Source organism: Cynocephalus volans, chromosome X, assembly GCF_027409185.1.
Source record: "Cynocephalus volans isolate mCynVol1 chromosome X, mCynVol1.pri, whole genome shotgun sequence".
NCBI classification, from domain to species: Eukaryota; Metazoa; Chordata; class Mammalia; order Dermoptera; family Cynocephalidae; genus Cynocephalus; species Cynocephalus volans.
In genome coordinates this window covers 176,711,902-176,729,908 of record NC_084478.1, presented here as the reverse complement: position 1 = coordinate 176,729,908, position 18,007 = coordinate 176,711,902, and positions in this window count along the sequence as shown.

Genomic DNA, 18,007 nt, shown 5'->3' with positions numbered 1-18,007 from the left:
GTGGACTGTTTTGCACAGCTGAGGGTTTAACTCTTTATCCCCTCCCTTTTAAACCATCTTAGAATCAAACTTATAAAAAATACATCTTCTAGCTCCCTGCTTTCTCTTAGTGAGCAGTGCACCTCACACCTTTCCTTCCCCTCTTTTCCCTGCCATTGCAGCAAATGCTCTCCTTCCCACAAGGGCACAGAAGAAAAAAGGACAGTGGGCCCCATCGTCACTGGCTATTACACACAGGAGTAGATCAGTCAAGCTCACCCCTACTGCTGTTAGTCCTGCCCCCATGGCCACCCAGCTGTCCTTCAGAAACAATCCTTGTTTGCCAAAAATGGTAGGGCCATTACAGGTCATTTTGTCCAACCACCTGGATTGTAATGTGGGGAAACTGAGGCCCAGAGAAGAAAACGAGCTTGGCCCAAGGTCACATAACAGGAGAAGCCAAAACTAGAACCCCTATTTTCAGGTTTGCCTACTTCCAGAACAGTCTGTTTTCAGTCGGTCGGCTTGGACTGGAAGTTCAGGCAGCCACCAGCAGGTGGGAGTAGATGTGTTTGGTTGTGGGATGTTCCCAGCATTGAGGAATCAAATTCCACAGGCAATTGGTCAGGTCCCTCCTCTGTCAAGGAAAACAAGCCTGAAGCCTGAAGTTTTTGTTCCTAGGTGTCCTTGTGACTATGAAGATTGCCAAAAATCGACTGTGATGATGAATTCACTTCTAGAATTCACATCCCAGAGGCCACTGCCCCACTTCTGCTCTCCCTAGAGGTTGTTGAAATTTCTGACTCACGAGAAAAAATAATCCAAAATGCGACAAGAAATACAAAAATATTACTATAATTTGTACTTGTTGAGCTTTTATCTAGTAAATTTATTAGAATACCCACAAATATCCAGGTTGAATGAGCTTTAATCTGAATATCGTGGGGTAGGGGAAAGAGCAGTAACCTGGAAGTTAGCCCATCTGTCTTCTCACCAGCTCTGCCACAAGACAGCGAATGTTCCAGTTGGGCTGAAGGGTAGGGAAATTTGAGCTGTGGTTTTTGTGGTGTCATGGGCAAAAGGGACAAAAATCAAAACTCAAGGCCCAAACAAGTGGGGGATTTGATAAGCCTTCCTACCACTTTCACCTGAGACTCTGAGTGGCTACTTTTTCGGCATATTGGTGACCCAGAAATAACCAGCTCTCGTGTGGCCTTGTACCCTAGATACCCGTAATTTGGGTAGTCCAAGGAAACTGACCTTGGATTAAAGTGGCCTTGAACAGGTAGTGTCCCCAGGCATTTGAAAATACCACATCAAATGAAAAGACTTTCTGCAGGAAGGTATTATTATCCTGGGCCTAGAATCATTTGTACAAAGAATTTTTCAATAATATGTCAGCACTCGTCAAAGATAATTTGGCATAAAAAAAAAAATACACCGTGACTGCCAATAGAAACAAATAGACAACAAAAACAAACTCATAAAGACTTTAGATATCAGAATTACGTGACACAGACTACAATAGCCATGGTTTACTATATTCCAAAATATAAAGGATAAGCTTGAAAATATCTACAGTTAAGAGATAATCATAAAAAAGTGATATAGCCAATTTAAAAAAGAATTGAGGAGAAGGTCTACAACTAAAAACCATAACAATGAAACTTGAGAATTTGATGGATAGGTTTAACAGAAGGCTAAACACAACTAAAAAGAGAATTATTGAATTGGAAGATAAATTACAAGAAATTGTCCAGAGCTCTTCCTAGAGAAACAAATTATATGGAAAAATAAAAACAGGAGGATAAGAGACACAATAAATAGAGAGAAAAAGATGATGGCTGAAAATTTGAATTCACAGATTCAAAAAACCCAATGAACTCTAGGCAGGATAAATAAAAATAAGTCTACTGCTGGACATAGCATAGTGGAAATGGAGAAGACCAGAGAGAAAGAAGCTATGCTAATGGTCCAATTAGAGGTTGAGACCCAGGGCAGGCTTAGCAGAGATTGACACTAGGGCATGGGAGGCAGACTTTAGACTTTAGAATGCTTTTACTCAATTTTTCTGTGGAATAGAGGAAATTCTGCTCTATATGAGAAGCTGTATCAGAGTTTCTGTGTTTGACTCAAAAATCCTTTATACTTTTATTCATTCTATTTGAGGGACAAACATTCTTATGTAGCCCTAAGGTCTCCTCCACCCCCACAGAAAACTCTTTCTCCAAGAGACACTATTGGGAGGGCGAGACAGCCTTCTGTCTTGCTTAACCCCAAGTCAATCAGCATGCTGTCTGACAGTGAAGACATAAACCTGCTTCATTTGTAGCATGCAGTATGTGGCCAACAACTTAGACAAAGTGTCATAAAGGAAGGGGTACTAGATTTTTGATTCTGAGTTTCTATATTTTCTCTTCACTTGCTGGACATTCACAATCTATGTAGGTCACAGCTTCTCTCCCGTCCCACCCCCAAGCCTGCAGAAACCTGCCAGTTAATAGCTATAGCATCTTCTAGCAGTATCTCCCTTCCTTACTATGGAAGGGCAGAAGCAGGAAAGGTGCTCCAATAACTCCAGAGCTTTTTTTTTTTTTTTTCAGGGGCAGGTTGTAGCATAGTGGACTAAAAAGGCATTTGACCACAAACCAGAAGATATAGATTAGAGCTCCATCATCAGCTACCTAGGCCTGTATCTCAGCCTCTGAACCTCAGCTTTCTCATTTGAAATATGGAGGTGATAATAATGTCTGCTCAGTAACAGAACAATCCAGAAAGAAGGGAATCTTCTTCCATCCCAACTTGCTAGCTCTGGGACTTCACCTGGCTTATTCCCTCCGCCCTACCAGGTTCCTCCCGTCTCCTTCGGAAAGGGCTGCGGTCACTACCACATCTAGCCACGAGGGAGCCTCAGCTGCCTTGGTCTAATTGTGGAATGAACCTTTCTATTTATCTCATGTTTCCCTGAATCCCGGCAAGCCAGGCCGGCATTTACGAAAACAACCTTTCTTCAGAAGCTCAGTGAAAAAGAGTGGGATAAGCACAGGGAGCAAAGACCCTTCTGAGGGAGGGAGTTTTAGTGCACGAATGGATGGCCTTCTATCTCTGCACTGGGGTCCTGGCTGCCATCAGCTCCTCTGCCCTTTAGCGGCTGCTGACTGCTAGTTCTGGGCACCCCTGCTTCTGCCCCGGGGTGTGAGAAGCAGGGATCCTGCGCAAACTGAGAAGGGGTAGTTCCTGGAAGGAAGATATGACCTGTGTGGCCATACGTGGAGCCGCTGGTGAGAAGGGCTCCTCTCTTATGTGACGCCCTGAGCCCTTGTAGTTTTGTGCCTGTCCCCAATTCATTTTTGGTTCCCCTCTCTCTCCTTGGCTCCTACTTATTGTACCTTAGCCATGTCCTCCCTGCTCTTTTCTCAGGTATGTCCTACCTGACCAGAGAGGTTTCTTTTAGATAGTCTTTTGACACCAATATACTGCACATTTGTAGTAACAGCAATAGTTCATAATAAGGCATTTAATGTGTCAGCAACTCTAGTTTCCAAATTGCTTCCCCAAATTGCTCAAAACAGTGCTTTTCCCCACGACCCCTGAGAGAGAGTCAGTAGTGCTCACCAAGTATTCCTGGTGCTCCCTTCATACTATTTCCAGGATGAGGTATCTAAAAGCCAGTGTATGATCCTTAAGCTCTCTGTTTCCTTGCACTGGTGATCCTGAAAGCCAGAAGATGCCATCAAAGATGGAGGAAACCTAGACCTCAAGTCCTCAGATGGAGGAGACAGCTGATGACCTGCATTTGAGGTCTTGTTGGGCTGGAAATCAAGCTTTGTTATGCTAAGCTACTGAGATTTGGGGACTTATTTATTATTTTAGCAAAGCTAGCCTAACCTGACAAATACAGTCTTCCCCCTACACTCCTCCCAATGCCTGTACTGTTATTATAAAGGCCCATGGACAACTCTTCTGCATGTTTCACAGGCAGCTTGAATCGAAAATACCCCAATCTCAAATGAGCTCCTTTTTAGGTGTTCTCAGTCTCTGTGGACTGATACTCAGTCGGGACCTGATTGTGACCCAGAAGTCATGTACAGCATTTTCTTCTGTCTCTTCACCCCCATAGTCAGAGAGTCATCACTCATTCGTTTATTGGCTATTTATTGAGCATCTGTTATGTGCCAGATACTCTTCTGAGAACTGAGACATAACAGCAGGAAAAACAAGCAGTAAAAAGTCCCTACTGTCATGGAACTAACGTTTTAGGTGGGGCAGGCAGACATCATACAAGTGAAATGAGTGAATATCTATCTGATCTGTTAGATGATGATAAGTGCAAAAAAAAAAAAAAAAAAGCAGGGAAGGAGGGTGGAGAACGCTGAGCAAATGGGCTGGTGGTGGCTGGAGGGTGAGAGTGCTATTTTAAGTAAGGTGGTCAGGGAAAGACTCATTGTGAAAGTGGCATTTGGGCAGAGACCTTAAAGGAGAGAGGGTTCAAACTATTTAGACATCTGGGGGAGGAGCATTCCAGGAGGGACAGCAACAAGGGGAAAGACCTGAAGGTGGGAGCATGCTTGGTATATTCAAAGTAGAGTAAGGAGGCCAGTGAGGCTGGAACCGAGTGAATGAGGAGGAAAGAAATAGGAAATGATGTCAGAGTGGAAACACGGGGGCCAGATTAGGAAGGGCCTTGTAAACCATGATAAGACCTTTGACTTTTACACGGAGTGAGATGGGAAGCTGATGGCAGGTTTTGGGCATAGGGGTAATGTGACCATACTTATGTCATGACAGTAGGATCACACTGACCACCGTTTGGGGAATAGGCTGTGTGTATGTGGAGGGGGAGGGGCAGAAACGGGAAGGCCAGGCAGGAAGCTACTGCAATAACTCAGGTGACAGACAGTGGGCTCAGACCAGGGTGGTAGCAGTGGTGAGAAGTAGTCAGATTCTGGATATATTTTCAAGGTAGAGTTGAAAGGACTCCAACAGTTTGGGCCTGACCAGCAGGGATAATGGATTTGCCATTTATTGAATGGGGTAAGACTGGGAGGAACAAGTTAAGGGGCATGAGAAGCTAACAATTTGGTTTTGAACATTTTAAGTTTGCTTTGATATCAGGCATCAAGGTAATGATGTTGCATAGGAATTTTCTCTGCCCAGAAAATTCCTACTCATCCTTTAAGGCCCGGCCCAGCTGTTATAGAGCTTTTTCCGATTGGTCAACTGGAGACAGTGACTTCTTTCTCCATGCTACAAGGAAGACTTCAACAGTCCTCTTTGCTCCTGCGCTGTCATTACTGCCTTTCATCTCTTCCACGAAAGACTGGGAGCTCCTTTAGTCCAGGCACTGTTTCTGGTTCATCTTGTGTCTGCCTAGAATCCAGTCTAGAGTCTGGCTTATGGTGGATATTCAAGAGATATCTGTTGAATGAAGCATCCCAGGAATAAAGACAGGGGAACATTTCTATAAACTGGAGCTCTTGGAGGATAAAGACTTGGAAGTGGTTATCATATTTATTAGAAGGCTCACAGGTGACCTCTGGGACAGCAGAAGCCTGAGTGCCACATATTGAAAAGTTGGGAATGGGTAAGGACAGGCAGCCCTTCCGAAGGTGTTGCTATGTGGCCTTTTTGCCTTTCATTTTGATAGTCCTGTCAGCATCTCTTGAGTGTTTTGGTGATGAAAGGGATCTAGAAGATTTGTGTCCTTAACAGTACCTCAGAGATGGCACCCTGTTTCCAGGAAGGAACGTTATAATGCTGGCAGTGGGTGGGGCTTATAGGCAGACAGATTGTGGCTTAGACTTAGTTCTAATGGATGGAACATCCAAGTCAGATTGATTTAAGGGCTCAAATGCCAGCTCTGCCACTCACCAGCTGTGTGATAAGTCACTTTTTCTCTCTGGTCCTCAGTCTCCTCATCTGTGAAATTTGACATTGAGGGCATTAAGTGAGATCAAGTTGATAACACACCTAGAATAGTTACTGACACAGGAATTGTTAGGGAAGAGTATGTGAAGGAGAAACAGTATCAGGGCAAGCCAAAGATGGAATAAGTGCTCCATCACCAGAGATTTTCAAAGGCAGACTACGTGACTTCTTTGTGGGAACATTATGGAGAGGATTCTAATGGCTGCACCAGCTGAAAATTGAAGTCCTATCTGGTCTTGAACTTTACAATTCTAAAAATCCCAAGCAATAGAAATGCAGACCAAAGGTTTTTACTAAAACCACCCTGCTAATAGTGGAGCACTCATGCTCAGATGGGGTCTTTCAGGAGTGATTGCCTAAGGGTGCAGGGGCGTGCCATCTGAGGCCTGTGTGTGTGCAGCGGTGTTGTGGGCCAGTGGTACTGCCTCCTGTTTGCAAGCACACTGCCAGCTGTGCTGCCTGCTGCCGCCTCACCTGGCATCTTGCCTTAGCACTACATTTCCTTTTGATAATCAAATAAGCCCCTGAAGTGACTGCATGTTCATTTTACTCCCTGAGGCAGTCAACTGGGGCCTCCCCTACTAATCTCTCATTTACTCTTTTGCAGTTTTATTGTAATCAACTCCCATTTTGGGAGAAGACTTCAGGAGGTGGCACAGAGTGAAAGAGTGTTTGTTGGATATCTTGGCCTTTCTGTGTGGCTTATCACCACTTTTTCAATGTGACCTTTGAGGCTATCTCTGATGTTTCTCTGCACCATGTCCTCCTCATACCTCTACTCCTGCCCCCAGCTCAGACCTTCATCCCCATCTTGGACTCTTGCAATAGCCGTTTAATTGGTTTTCCCCCTTGGTGTTCACCCCTTCTTTCATCCATTCTGCATTTAAGCCATTTCCTATCTGATTACAACCTACCCTTCTAGCTCTGTCCTCCTCCTACTTCCTGTCATGTGTACCCAGCTACAATCCAAAGGGGCTACTGGCCTTTCCCTGAGTAACTCCCTCCTGGCAAATATTCAGTTGCCCCCATCATCCATCAAAATCCAATCTATCTTTTAAACCCAAGACCATATACCCTTCTCCCCAAAGTCAGCTGTGAGGGCTTTGACTGTGTGGCTCTATTTGTGTCCTGATCACACGGTGCCTTTATGAGAGTCTTGTGAGTGCATGTCTTATTTCCATTAAAGTCTGGAAGCTTCATTTCTCTCAGCAGTAGCTACATTCTCTCAATATCTCTTCTCATTTTAAAAACAAAATCTTTTTGTCTACCATTATTTCTCCTCGGAATCCCTACCTCATTTAACAAATAAACAAATAATCCCAATCAGGGTTTGTGTGGGTTGTACTGAAAAGTAATTTTAACACCTGACATCCTAAAAGCACAAATTACATAAGTCATTTTAGGGACTAATTGACAATGTAGAAATTACAGTGAAAAAAACAACTCAGGCTACAAATGATTGCTTCCGCTGACTGCTGCCTAAATGTTCCTAATTCACCAACGACGAGCCACGTTTGCTCTCCCGTCGCCCCTTTCTCTCCTTTAGAAATGCCAAGCCCAAGGGAAAGGTTGCTTAAACTATTTATTTGATTCATTTCTTAGCTTTTGAGCTTGACTAGCTTAAGCCTTTGGTTTGTTCTTGGGGATTATGGGGTTTTTAAGAACTGAGCCATTCTCTAGTTCACTCTTCAGGATGTGGGCATATTGCATTCATTTAATCCTTTGAATTTACAGAGTGGGCTGGCATAGAAGCCAGAGGCGAGTGCTGCATAGCATTTATTTGGGTGGCATGAATTTCCATAAAACAAAATGACAGCAACCTACCCCAGTTCTGACAATTCCCATGTTCCTGATGCTGTTTATGGGAACATTGCTCATTATGGGCGATTGGTTCCACTAGACTTATTTCTCCTATGGGGTGCCCACTGAGTTGAGGTGGAGTGTGAAGGGCCAACACGCCTTAGTGGACAGAGCCACCAGTGCTATGTTTACTTAACACCAACACCTCTAAAGTCGAAGAAAGGGCTTTCAGAACAGGGTGCGCTCATATTCAAGTGCATGACCCTATTCCACTAGTTATTACTCCCAGAAAGCTTTTTGTGTGTGTGTGTGTGTGAACCCACAGATGCTACTTAAGAATCAGCTGTGGAAATGAAGTCAGAGCGACCCTTGTGTTCCTCTAAATGTAAATATGTTAAGAGAGCTTCTTTTCAATGAAATGCATTATTATTGAACTCTGCTCATGCAGAACTTCATTTTAGGTTCACTTAGGTTTATTAAAGTAAATGAAAATGCTTGTTCCAGACACTTAATTTCCAAGATGTGCTCCCTATCCCAGTTCACTGGTCAGAAATGGCCACTCTACTCCAGAGGGTTAAAAATAATAATTTAATCCTCACAATAGTCCTGTAAGCTGGGTACTGTTATCAATCCATTTTTCAGCCAGGAGTAGAGAGGACATGATGGAAGTCAGAGCTTGAGCCCTGAAGCCGGACTGCATGGGTTTGAATCCTAGCTCTGACTCTCACTGGCTGTGTGATCTTAAGCAAGTTCCCTAACTTCTCTGTGCCTCAGTTTTCTCATCTCTAAAGTGTGACAGTAATAGGACTATCTCATAGGGTAAAATGAATTAATATGTGGAAAATACCTAAAACAATTGCTAAGTACATGGTCAATGCTCAAGCAATGGAACTCTTCTTCATATGGACTTAGGTGATCATTTTCTGGCCAATCAGTAGGACGAGAGGGATGAAGCAAAGGGAAAATGTGGGTCACTGGAGCAGGCTGTCTTTATCCATAGTTCCTGAGACAAGCTACGTGACTCTGGTCAGGGCAGGAACAGATGTACAGAAGGATTGCAGAATGCAGGCCAGGGTGATCCCTAGTGCCTGGGATGTGTCCCAAATGCATCTGCCCCAGCCTCAAGCTTCTGAAGCCTGGGAGATGAGAGGGGCCTTTTCTTACAGAGACCAGACTCCAGGAAGAGTTCAGAGCCTCATGTAATATGCAAATTACTAAGCTCAATGAATCATAGCTGATTTTTAAATAATTAATTCACCTTCTTAATTTAGATATGGCAGTTTACAAAGCAACTGACCACTTATTATAGGTTTTCTTTGGGGGACCTGGAGTATAGTTGCTGGCTTATGCAGTAGGAATGTCAAAAATATGAGTCACATGGGACCACCTTATCATCTTACCCTAGAATTTCTAATGATTTTATTTCGTGTTTTATTGTCATTGTGCAATTTAAATGTTTCAGAGTTTTGTTCAAAGCTCTCACACCGTGTTGAAATAGCTGATGTCTCCCCTTTACTTTCTAGTCACACTCTCAGGGCAGTTTTTATAGCAGCAGCTTCAGCATTTATACACCACTGTCAGCAGCTTCATCTCAGCTATCCATGTGGACATGGTGCTGGTTCACAATGGAGCATGGGGCAAAATACAGGATTGCATGTTTCTGACTTGGTATAATAATTCTACTCTGTATTACTAAAAGCTCAACTTTTTTTTTTTTAACTTTAATATATGACTGAGGACATGCAGTATTTCTCTTTCTGTGCCTGGCTTATTTCACTTAACATAATGTCTTCTGGGCTCATCCATGTTGCTGCAAATGGCAGGATTTCATCCTTCTTCATGGCTCAGTAGTATTCTATTGTGTGCATATACCACACTTTCTTTATCCATTCATCTGTTGATGGATACCTGAGTTTATTCCTGTATTAGTCAGAGTTCTCTGGAGAGACAGAATCAATAGGATATATTATAAATATGACAGGGCATTTATTAGGAGAATTAACTTACAAGATTGTGAAGAGAAGTCCCACAATAGGCTGTCTGCAAACTGGATGCTGGTAGCGTGGCTCAGTCCAAGTCTGAAAGCCTCAAAACCAGAGAAGCCAATGGTGTCCTTGGTGTAAATTCTGGAACCCAAAAGCTGAAGAGTCTCAAGCTCCGATGTCCGCAGACAGGAGAGAAGAGTGTATCCCACCTCCAACATCTAGAGAGAGACTTGACTTTCTTTCTCTGTTTTTTGTTCTCTTGGGGCCCCCAGCAGATTGGATGGTTCCCGCCCATATTGAGGGCAGAACTTTCCCATCCAGTCCACTCAGGCTCTCATGCTAATCTGTTCTGGAAACACCCCCATGGACACACCTAAAAAGATAGCTTTACCTGGTTTTTCAGCATTTCTTAATTTAATCAAGTTGACACCTAGAATTAACCCTCACAGTTCCATATCTTGTCTATTGTGAAGAATGCTGCAATACACACAGGGGTGTAGATATCTCTGCAGTATGATGTTGGATATAAATGACAAAAACTAGAATCTTTGTCTTGTTCTTGATCTTGGGGAAGAACTTTCAGTTTTTTAACCATTGAATATGATATTGATTATGGGTTTTTCATAAATTTCTCATCTTATTGAAGATGTTTCTCAATTCTTTTTTTTAAAGAAAATGTAATTTTATTAATATTATTTTTTACATTCTAGGATGCTGTTGTGGAGCCCTTGGGAGGGAGGGAAAGAGGTGAAGGGGAAGGAAATGGGATGGAAGAAGGAGGAAGGAGGAGGGGTGGGATTGAGGCCTGTGGCATCCCCCTCATTCTCACAGGGGAGACCAGGGGGCTTCCAACGGTGGCTTGGTCACTGCTGGGCTGGGTGCAGATGACAGGGGGGTGTGGCAAAAGCCCTCAGCCCCCACCATCCCAGCTCGGGAAACTGGGGCCCTTCTTGCTGCAGCTTGCTGGTTGTTGCTGGGCTGGTTGCATGTGTTGGGGGGGCATGGCCAAAGCCTTCGTCCCTCCACTGCCCTGGTTTGGGAGAGCCGAGGGTACTTCCTGTGGCAGCTCTGTGGTTGTCACTGGGCTGGCTGTGGGTGTCGGTGGGGGGTGTGGCCAAGGCCCTAGGCTCCTCACCACCCCAGCTTGGGAGAGCCTGGGGCACTTCCTGTGGCAGCTCAGTGGTCGCCCCTGGGCTGGCTGCGTGTGTTGGGGGACATGGCCAAGGCCCTCACCCCCGCCTTTGGGATTGGTTGCAGGTGTTGGGGAGCATTGCTGAGGCCCTCGGCCCTCATCCCTTTCTGGCTTGGCAGCCCAGTCTTTCTAGGTGATATAGGTGTTTTTTATGAAATGAGACCTTTACTAGTTATAATATGAAACTTTGTCTCTGCTTGTGGGTACTTTGTTTTTTCTTTCAGTTCTGTGTTGGTTTATTGGCTGTTCCCACCATTTAAACTCTGCACTGGAACTAATTTGTTGTCCTTTGCTTACTTCTAAAACGGGGGAACTTCCTGTGGGGACCAGTACTTGAGCTCTGTGGTTGAGCTAAATTGCTGCTTTGCTGCTGTTTCCCTAGGGAAGACTTTTTGTGCAGCTCACGTTTTAATGGTTGACTTTACAGGTACTTCTGGCTCTAGAGACATCTGGTGCACCTGGGTTGTGTAGAAACTCTGGTCTGGGCTTGAGTCTTTTCATCAAAGTGCACCCCATGCAGTTCTATATTCCTGACCAGTCTCCTCTGAGTGGTCCTTCACTGATTGGGGTTCTGGTCAGCTGTCCTTGCTGTGCCCCAGTGTTCTCCCAGTGGGCCCATCTCCCCCACCACCCATGCTGCAAACACTTCCCAGGGGATGGGCCATGTGCTGGTCCCTTGTGATGACTCACCAGCCTCTGAGTGGCTCCTTTTTTTTCAGTTGTTGTGGCTTCTTGCTCTTATGTGGGTCTATGGGAACCCTATTAGTGGTCTTGCTGGCCTGGGGGCCACCATGGCCCTCTTCTGCCCCACTGCCTCCAATCAATTTCATCCAAAGGGCACAGCTGTGGCTTTTTCTGGCTCATGCTGTGTGCACTCAGCAGCTCCAGCCTGGAAATGGCCAGGACTTGAAACAGAGCTGTTCTTTCTTTATCTCATCATGGCTTCTCCCAACTTCATGCACTCTGTAGGTCTCTCCTCCTCTTCCCCTGAGCTCTAGCAGCCCCAGCTTGGCTGTCATTGCTTTTTTATAGTTGTAAATTTGTTGATTTGTGGGAGAGAATGACCCTGGGGACTGTCTATTCCACTATCTTGACCGGAAGCTGAAGTTTCTCAATTCTATTCCTAGATTGTGAGTGTTTTATCACAAAAGATTGTTGGCTTTTCTAAAATTTATTTTCTGCATAAGTTGAGATGATCATCTCTTTTTTCCCACCTTTATTCTACTAATGTGGTGTATTACACTGACTGATTTATATATATTGAATCACTTTTCAATTCCTGGAATAAATTCCACTTGTCATAATGTATACTCCTTTTTATATGCTTCTGTATTCTGTTTGCTAGTATTTTATTAAAGGATTTTTGCATTTAAATTCATGAAGAATATTGCCCTGTAGTTTTCTTTTCTTGCCTGACTTTGGTATCAGGGTATTGTTGATTTCACAGAACGAGACAGGAGATTGTCCCTACTTTTCTACTTTTTTGGAAGAGTTTGAGAAAGATTGGTGTTAATTCCTTAAATGATTGGTAGAATTCCCTAGTCAAGCCAGTTGGTCCTGGACTTTTCTTTCTTGGGATGTTTTTGATTACTGATTTAATCACTTTAATTATTATGGGTCAATTCAGATTTCATATTTATTTGAATCCATTTTGGTAGTTTGCATGTTTCTAGGAATTAGTCCACTTGTCTCCTTCATCCTTTCTTAGAACAATATTTATTGAGATTCCGCCATGTGCAAGCACTGTGTCATGCACAACCAGTCACGTGTTTTGCTCCTGAGGAAGTGAAAAATTAGTAGAACTATAGACAATGAAACAAGGGATTCCATTACAGAGTGATGCTGTGACATACATAAGAGGGCTCCTAAACCAGGTTTAAGGGTTCAGGAAGAAAATTGGGTGGCTGGGGTAGAGGTGATTGGAAGTTTTAATTTTTATTCTTTTATATCTCTTTTTTAATTAAAAAAAAAAATCAACCCTGCCCCAACCTATAAACAAGTCTTATCTCCAGAGTAAAATATTAAATCCAACCACTTTTCAATAACTTTCCCTTTTTCACTCTGGTCCAGTCATCATTATCTCTCAGGTGGATGGATTACTATAATAGCCTCTAATTGTCTTCCCCACTTTTGATCTTGTCTCCTGTGGCAAATACAGTAGCTTAGATCACTTGGCTATTCCAAACCAAATTGTAGTATGCCTCACTAAATGATAGTAGTTAGAAAGTTAAGTCCACATTTCCTGAACCGCCTCACAGATCGGATCCTACAGGTGACCTACCCTCTGCCGAGCAAATGAACGTGCATGTGATTCGGAAGAGGTAGTGAAGCAGAATCCATGTTTCTGCTTCTGTGGTTTCTAGTTTTTGCTAGTGAGCCTGGTCTTGGAAGATTTTGCTTCTTCGGCATTAGCAGTAACAGAATTCCCGAGGTGTAGTTTTGCGGTCATCAAAAGCAGATCCAAAGTAATTTCTGGTAATGGGTATGCTGCCAGTATGAATCTGGCCCTCACATCATGGGCATGAGGGATGACAATTAGCTTTGTATCTCATGAATATTCATAATAAAAAATTTGTAAAATGCGCATCATGGGGTGACTACTTTGCTTATGTAGATGGAGAATGAGGCAGTGTGGTCTTGGAGCCACCTTTTGGGGTAGTGACTTCCTGATTCTCCTGATGGTGCCAACTATGTAGTATTATTCTGGGAAGTAGTTTTGGAAATCCTACCTAGAGTCTGTTTTTTTGATTCTTTCAACAATCATGTAAGCATCTAATTCTCTCCTTTTGTTTAATTGGGCTAAAGTGGTTTCTGTTACCTGTAATGGAACTCTACACTCTGCTCTACCCAGAAGCTGAAGGAAATGTTTACAAAATGGAAACTAGATCCCAACTTCTCTGCTCAAAACCCTCCAATGGTTTCCTGTGCCACTTGAAATAAAAGTCAAACTCATAATTCCCTTCTTCTCTCCCCTTGCTCACTTCACTGAAGTTCTACTTGCCTTTTTTGCTGTTCTTCAAATACGTCAAGTACACCTCTGCCTCAGGGCCTGGCATTTACTGCTCCTCTACCTGGAATGCTCTTCCTCCAGATAGGTATATGGCTCAACTTTCCACTTCATGCCGGTCATCTCCTTTTAATTTAAGGTAGCCCAATATCACTCTCTGTGAAATTGTTCTCGATGCATCACTCTCTGAGATCATCTTATTTAACTTTTTGCGCATTATCTGTCTCTCTTCACTGGAGTATAAGTTCCATGAGGAGAGGGACCTTGTCTGACCTTTTCAATGAATCCCAGGGAAAAGCGGTGACCCATACACATCGAGAAAATAGCTAGAAATTCAGGAGGAGAAAGAAGAAACAGAACAGAGTAGACATTTTTGAGCACTGCTGGGTTGTTTAGGGAGTGTTAGAAGGCAAATCTCCAAAAACTGAAAACTCAAATCACCCGAGAAAGGTGGTAATTTCTGAAGAATATTCTTGCAATTGTGCAATAGAAATTATACATGCAAGCAGTGTGAAGAATAGCCAGACCTGTGTCTGCAACGAGTGCCATTACATCATTGGCATCCTATTAGAAGGCTTGTTCATGACCTTTTCTGCAGCTCATTTGAGATTTTCTTCCATGAAGGCCTGTGCTTGGTCTAGTCCGGTTATCTGAGGAGAGATGAAACAGGGTGTTGGGGCTCATATCATTGCAAAAAATCACTTCGCAGCCTTTGTTGTGTATTCAGTCCAGCACTTGGCATTCTGGGATGGGAATAAGAAAGGGAAAAGCCACAGATCCTACCTGCAAAGGAGGAGGAGGGTAGATGAGATACTATCCAGTGAGGGTCAGGGAGCTGACTAAGAAAGGACCAGCCTGTAGCAATTAGGTGGCTGCTCTGGAGAGGGAAGAGGCCAGGAGGACAGAGAATCAGAAACCACAGCATCGGGGAACAGGAGACTCCGAAGTGCTTTGGATATAGGGCAGAATTCAATGTCCAATCTTCCAGGCTCAGCTACCAACAGCTGCCAGGCCACAGAGTGTAGACATCACTTTTTCACTGGGCCACTGCCAATGCCCCTTTTCTCATCCCTGCCTGGGCATCAGGTAGCTTAAGCTTGTTTTGTCATTACTTCCAGCCACTATCACATTCACTGTAACACTCTAAATTTATAATCACCAATTTCATCTGGACCCTCAACACTGCTTAGTAATCCTATTCTGTTTGTCTTGCCAGCTGTCTCACTCTCTCTCCACCATTTTGTTTTCTTGTTTTATACATGCTCTTTAAGCACCCTCCCCCATAGCAGATTATCTTACCCTCCTATTTCCTGGATAAAACAGAGAACTCCAAATTCCAAATGGGGAATTCCCTCAATTTCCTGTCACCAAACCTTCAGCTGTCTGCATCAGTCTTCAGCCTCTTGTCCTTCAGGCAGGGTTTGTACGGGGAGAGTGTTGCTTGGGTCACTGTTTGGCTGTGGCCAAGCCCATCTAACAATGCAACGTTCCACTGTCTTGGTGCTTTTGTCCACACACATGACTAAGTCTAGTTTGGGACTGAATTGATTAGACATTTTTATTTATGCAGCCAGAACTGAAGAAAATATCAGGTGCTACAATGTTGATTCCCCTTGTTTCTGAATTCCCTGTATTAGAATTTCCAGGTATGGCTGTTTAAAATGAAGATTTCCTCTACTCATCGCATCCTTTACTAGGGATGCCTCCAAAGATTCTGCAATTTAATGATCTTCCAGTAAAATAATTTTTATGTACACTAAGTTTTGAGGCACGCTGGTATTGACCATAGTGAAAATGTTCTGGAATGGGTCTTCTGTCACAAATGAAGGTGGACCTGCCTACACTGTGATTTTGGTTCTTTAAAAGTAGGGTGAGTCACAAACCAGGGGAATCCTCTTAGACCATCTTTTCATCAGACAAATTTAAATACTCTCATCGCCATCAAAACAGATACATACCCAGAGCCTGCTCTAATACGTGGAAGAACATCTTAGTCACTCCCAACCTCAACACCTTTATAAAGAGGTTCAGCTGTGGAAATATCACAGTATAGCACGATATTTAAGCCATTTGTAGAAAACACAACACAAAGAAAAGTGCATAGAACGTAACTATGTGGCATAAGAAATAATCATAAGGTGGACATTTACGTAACTACCATCCGAGTCAAAGAGAACATGACCAGTCCCCTAGAAGTTCCTCATGCTATTTCCCATCCAGCCACCCAGTTACTGTGTACAGCTGTTTTTATGTGTGCCTGTTTTTAACTTCATAAAAATGGACCCATGCAGTATATATTCATATGTGTCTGGCTTCATTGACTCAATATTGCGTTTACAACATTCATTCAATTTGTTGCATGTAGCTGAGTTTGTTCATTTTCTTTTCTGTATAATATTCCATTTGTGAATATACCACACTTTATATACCCATTTAAATACTTCTGGGGTTTGGGTTGTGTCTAGTTTGGGAATATTACAAGCAATGTAGCTCTGGGCCTTCTGGGCTGTGTTTCTCAGGGAACATGTGCATGGAATTCTCTAGGCTAAGCGTGTGGTATTTCTGGGTCTTAGAGTAAACACATCTTAAACTTTATGGGATACTAACATGGAGTGTTTTTGCTTATATCTAAATATTTACTAATTCCTTTAATCCAAAAGTTAGTTAGTAATATGCTATTTTGTTTCTGGACATTTTTTTTTAATGCTATCTTTGTGTTACTAACTTCTGCATAAGCATTATGGCGAGGGAGCCTAGTTTTTATGATATTGATTCTTTGGAGTTTATTGAGGCTTCTCTTTTCCGTAATTCATATTCTCTTTCTCTAAATGGGCAGTGTGCTCCTAAAGAATTTGGTTGGCTCTAGATTTTTATGTTGTCTAATAGCTCAAACTTATTTATTGCGTCTTTGATGTCACTGCTTATTTTTGTTTGTTTGAACTTCCAGTTTCTGAGAGTGGTGGGTTAAAATCACAAGCTATGATTGTTAATGCATGTATTTTTCCTGACAGTCTGTCACCTAATGACATAGTCTAAAAATACAAGAGCAAAAATTGATGTAATTATGAGGAGAAATAATCATAGTTCAATATATATATATTTTATTAATATTCATGAGATACAAAGCTAATTGTCACCTCTCCTGCCCATGATGTGAGGGCCAGATTCATACTGGGGGCATACCCATTACCAGAAATTACTTGTGTAGCCCGTGTCCCCACCCAATTATCCCCCAGCCTCCCTCCCCCTCCCCTTCTCACCCCCCACTCCACTTCGTAGCCCTAGGAATGTCCCCTCCTTCTGTAAGTCCAATGCACCACTATGGTCTTTCTTTCCTTCCTTCTTTCTCTCTTAGCTCCCACCTATGAATGAATACATGCAGTATTTATCCCCCTGTGCCTTGCTTATTTCACTCAATGTAAGTTTCCAGGGTCATCCATGTTGTTGCAAATGGGAGTATTTCATTATTTTTTATGGCATAGTATTCCATAGTGTACATATACCACAGTTTCCTTATCCAATCATACATCGATGGACATTTAGATTGATTCCATATCTTGGTTATTGTAAACAGAGCTGCAATGAACATGGGAGTGCAGGTATTCCTTCGACATGATGATTTCCATTCCTCTGGATATACACCCAGAAGAGGGATTGCTGGATCATATGGAAGATCTATCTGTAGTTGTTTGAGAAACATCCATATTGTTTTCCATAGTGGTTGTACTAATTTACATTCCCACCAACAGTGCAGGAGTGTTCCCTTCTCTCCACACCCTCGCCAGCATTTGTTATTCACTGTCTTTTTGATCATAGCCAGTCTAGGTGGAGTGAGGTGGTATCTCAATGTGGTTTTGATTTGCATTTCCCTGATGACTAGTGATGTTGAGCATTTTTTCATGCTTCCGTTGGCCATTTGTATGTCTTCCTTTGAAAAATGTCTATTCAGCTCCTTCGCCCATTTTTTAATTGGGTCATTTGTTTTTTTGCTGTATAATTGCTTGAGTTCTATGTATATTCTGGATATTAATCCCTTGTTGGATGCATAGTTAGAAAAATTTTCTCCCACTCTGTGGGTTGTTTTTTCACTCTGGTGATTGTTTCCTTTGCTGTGCA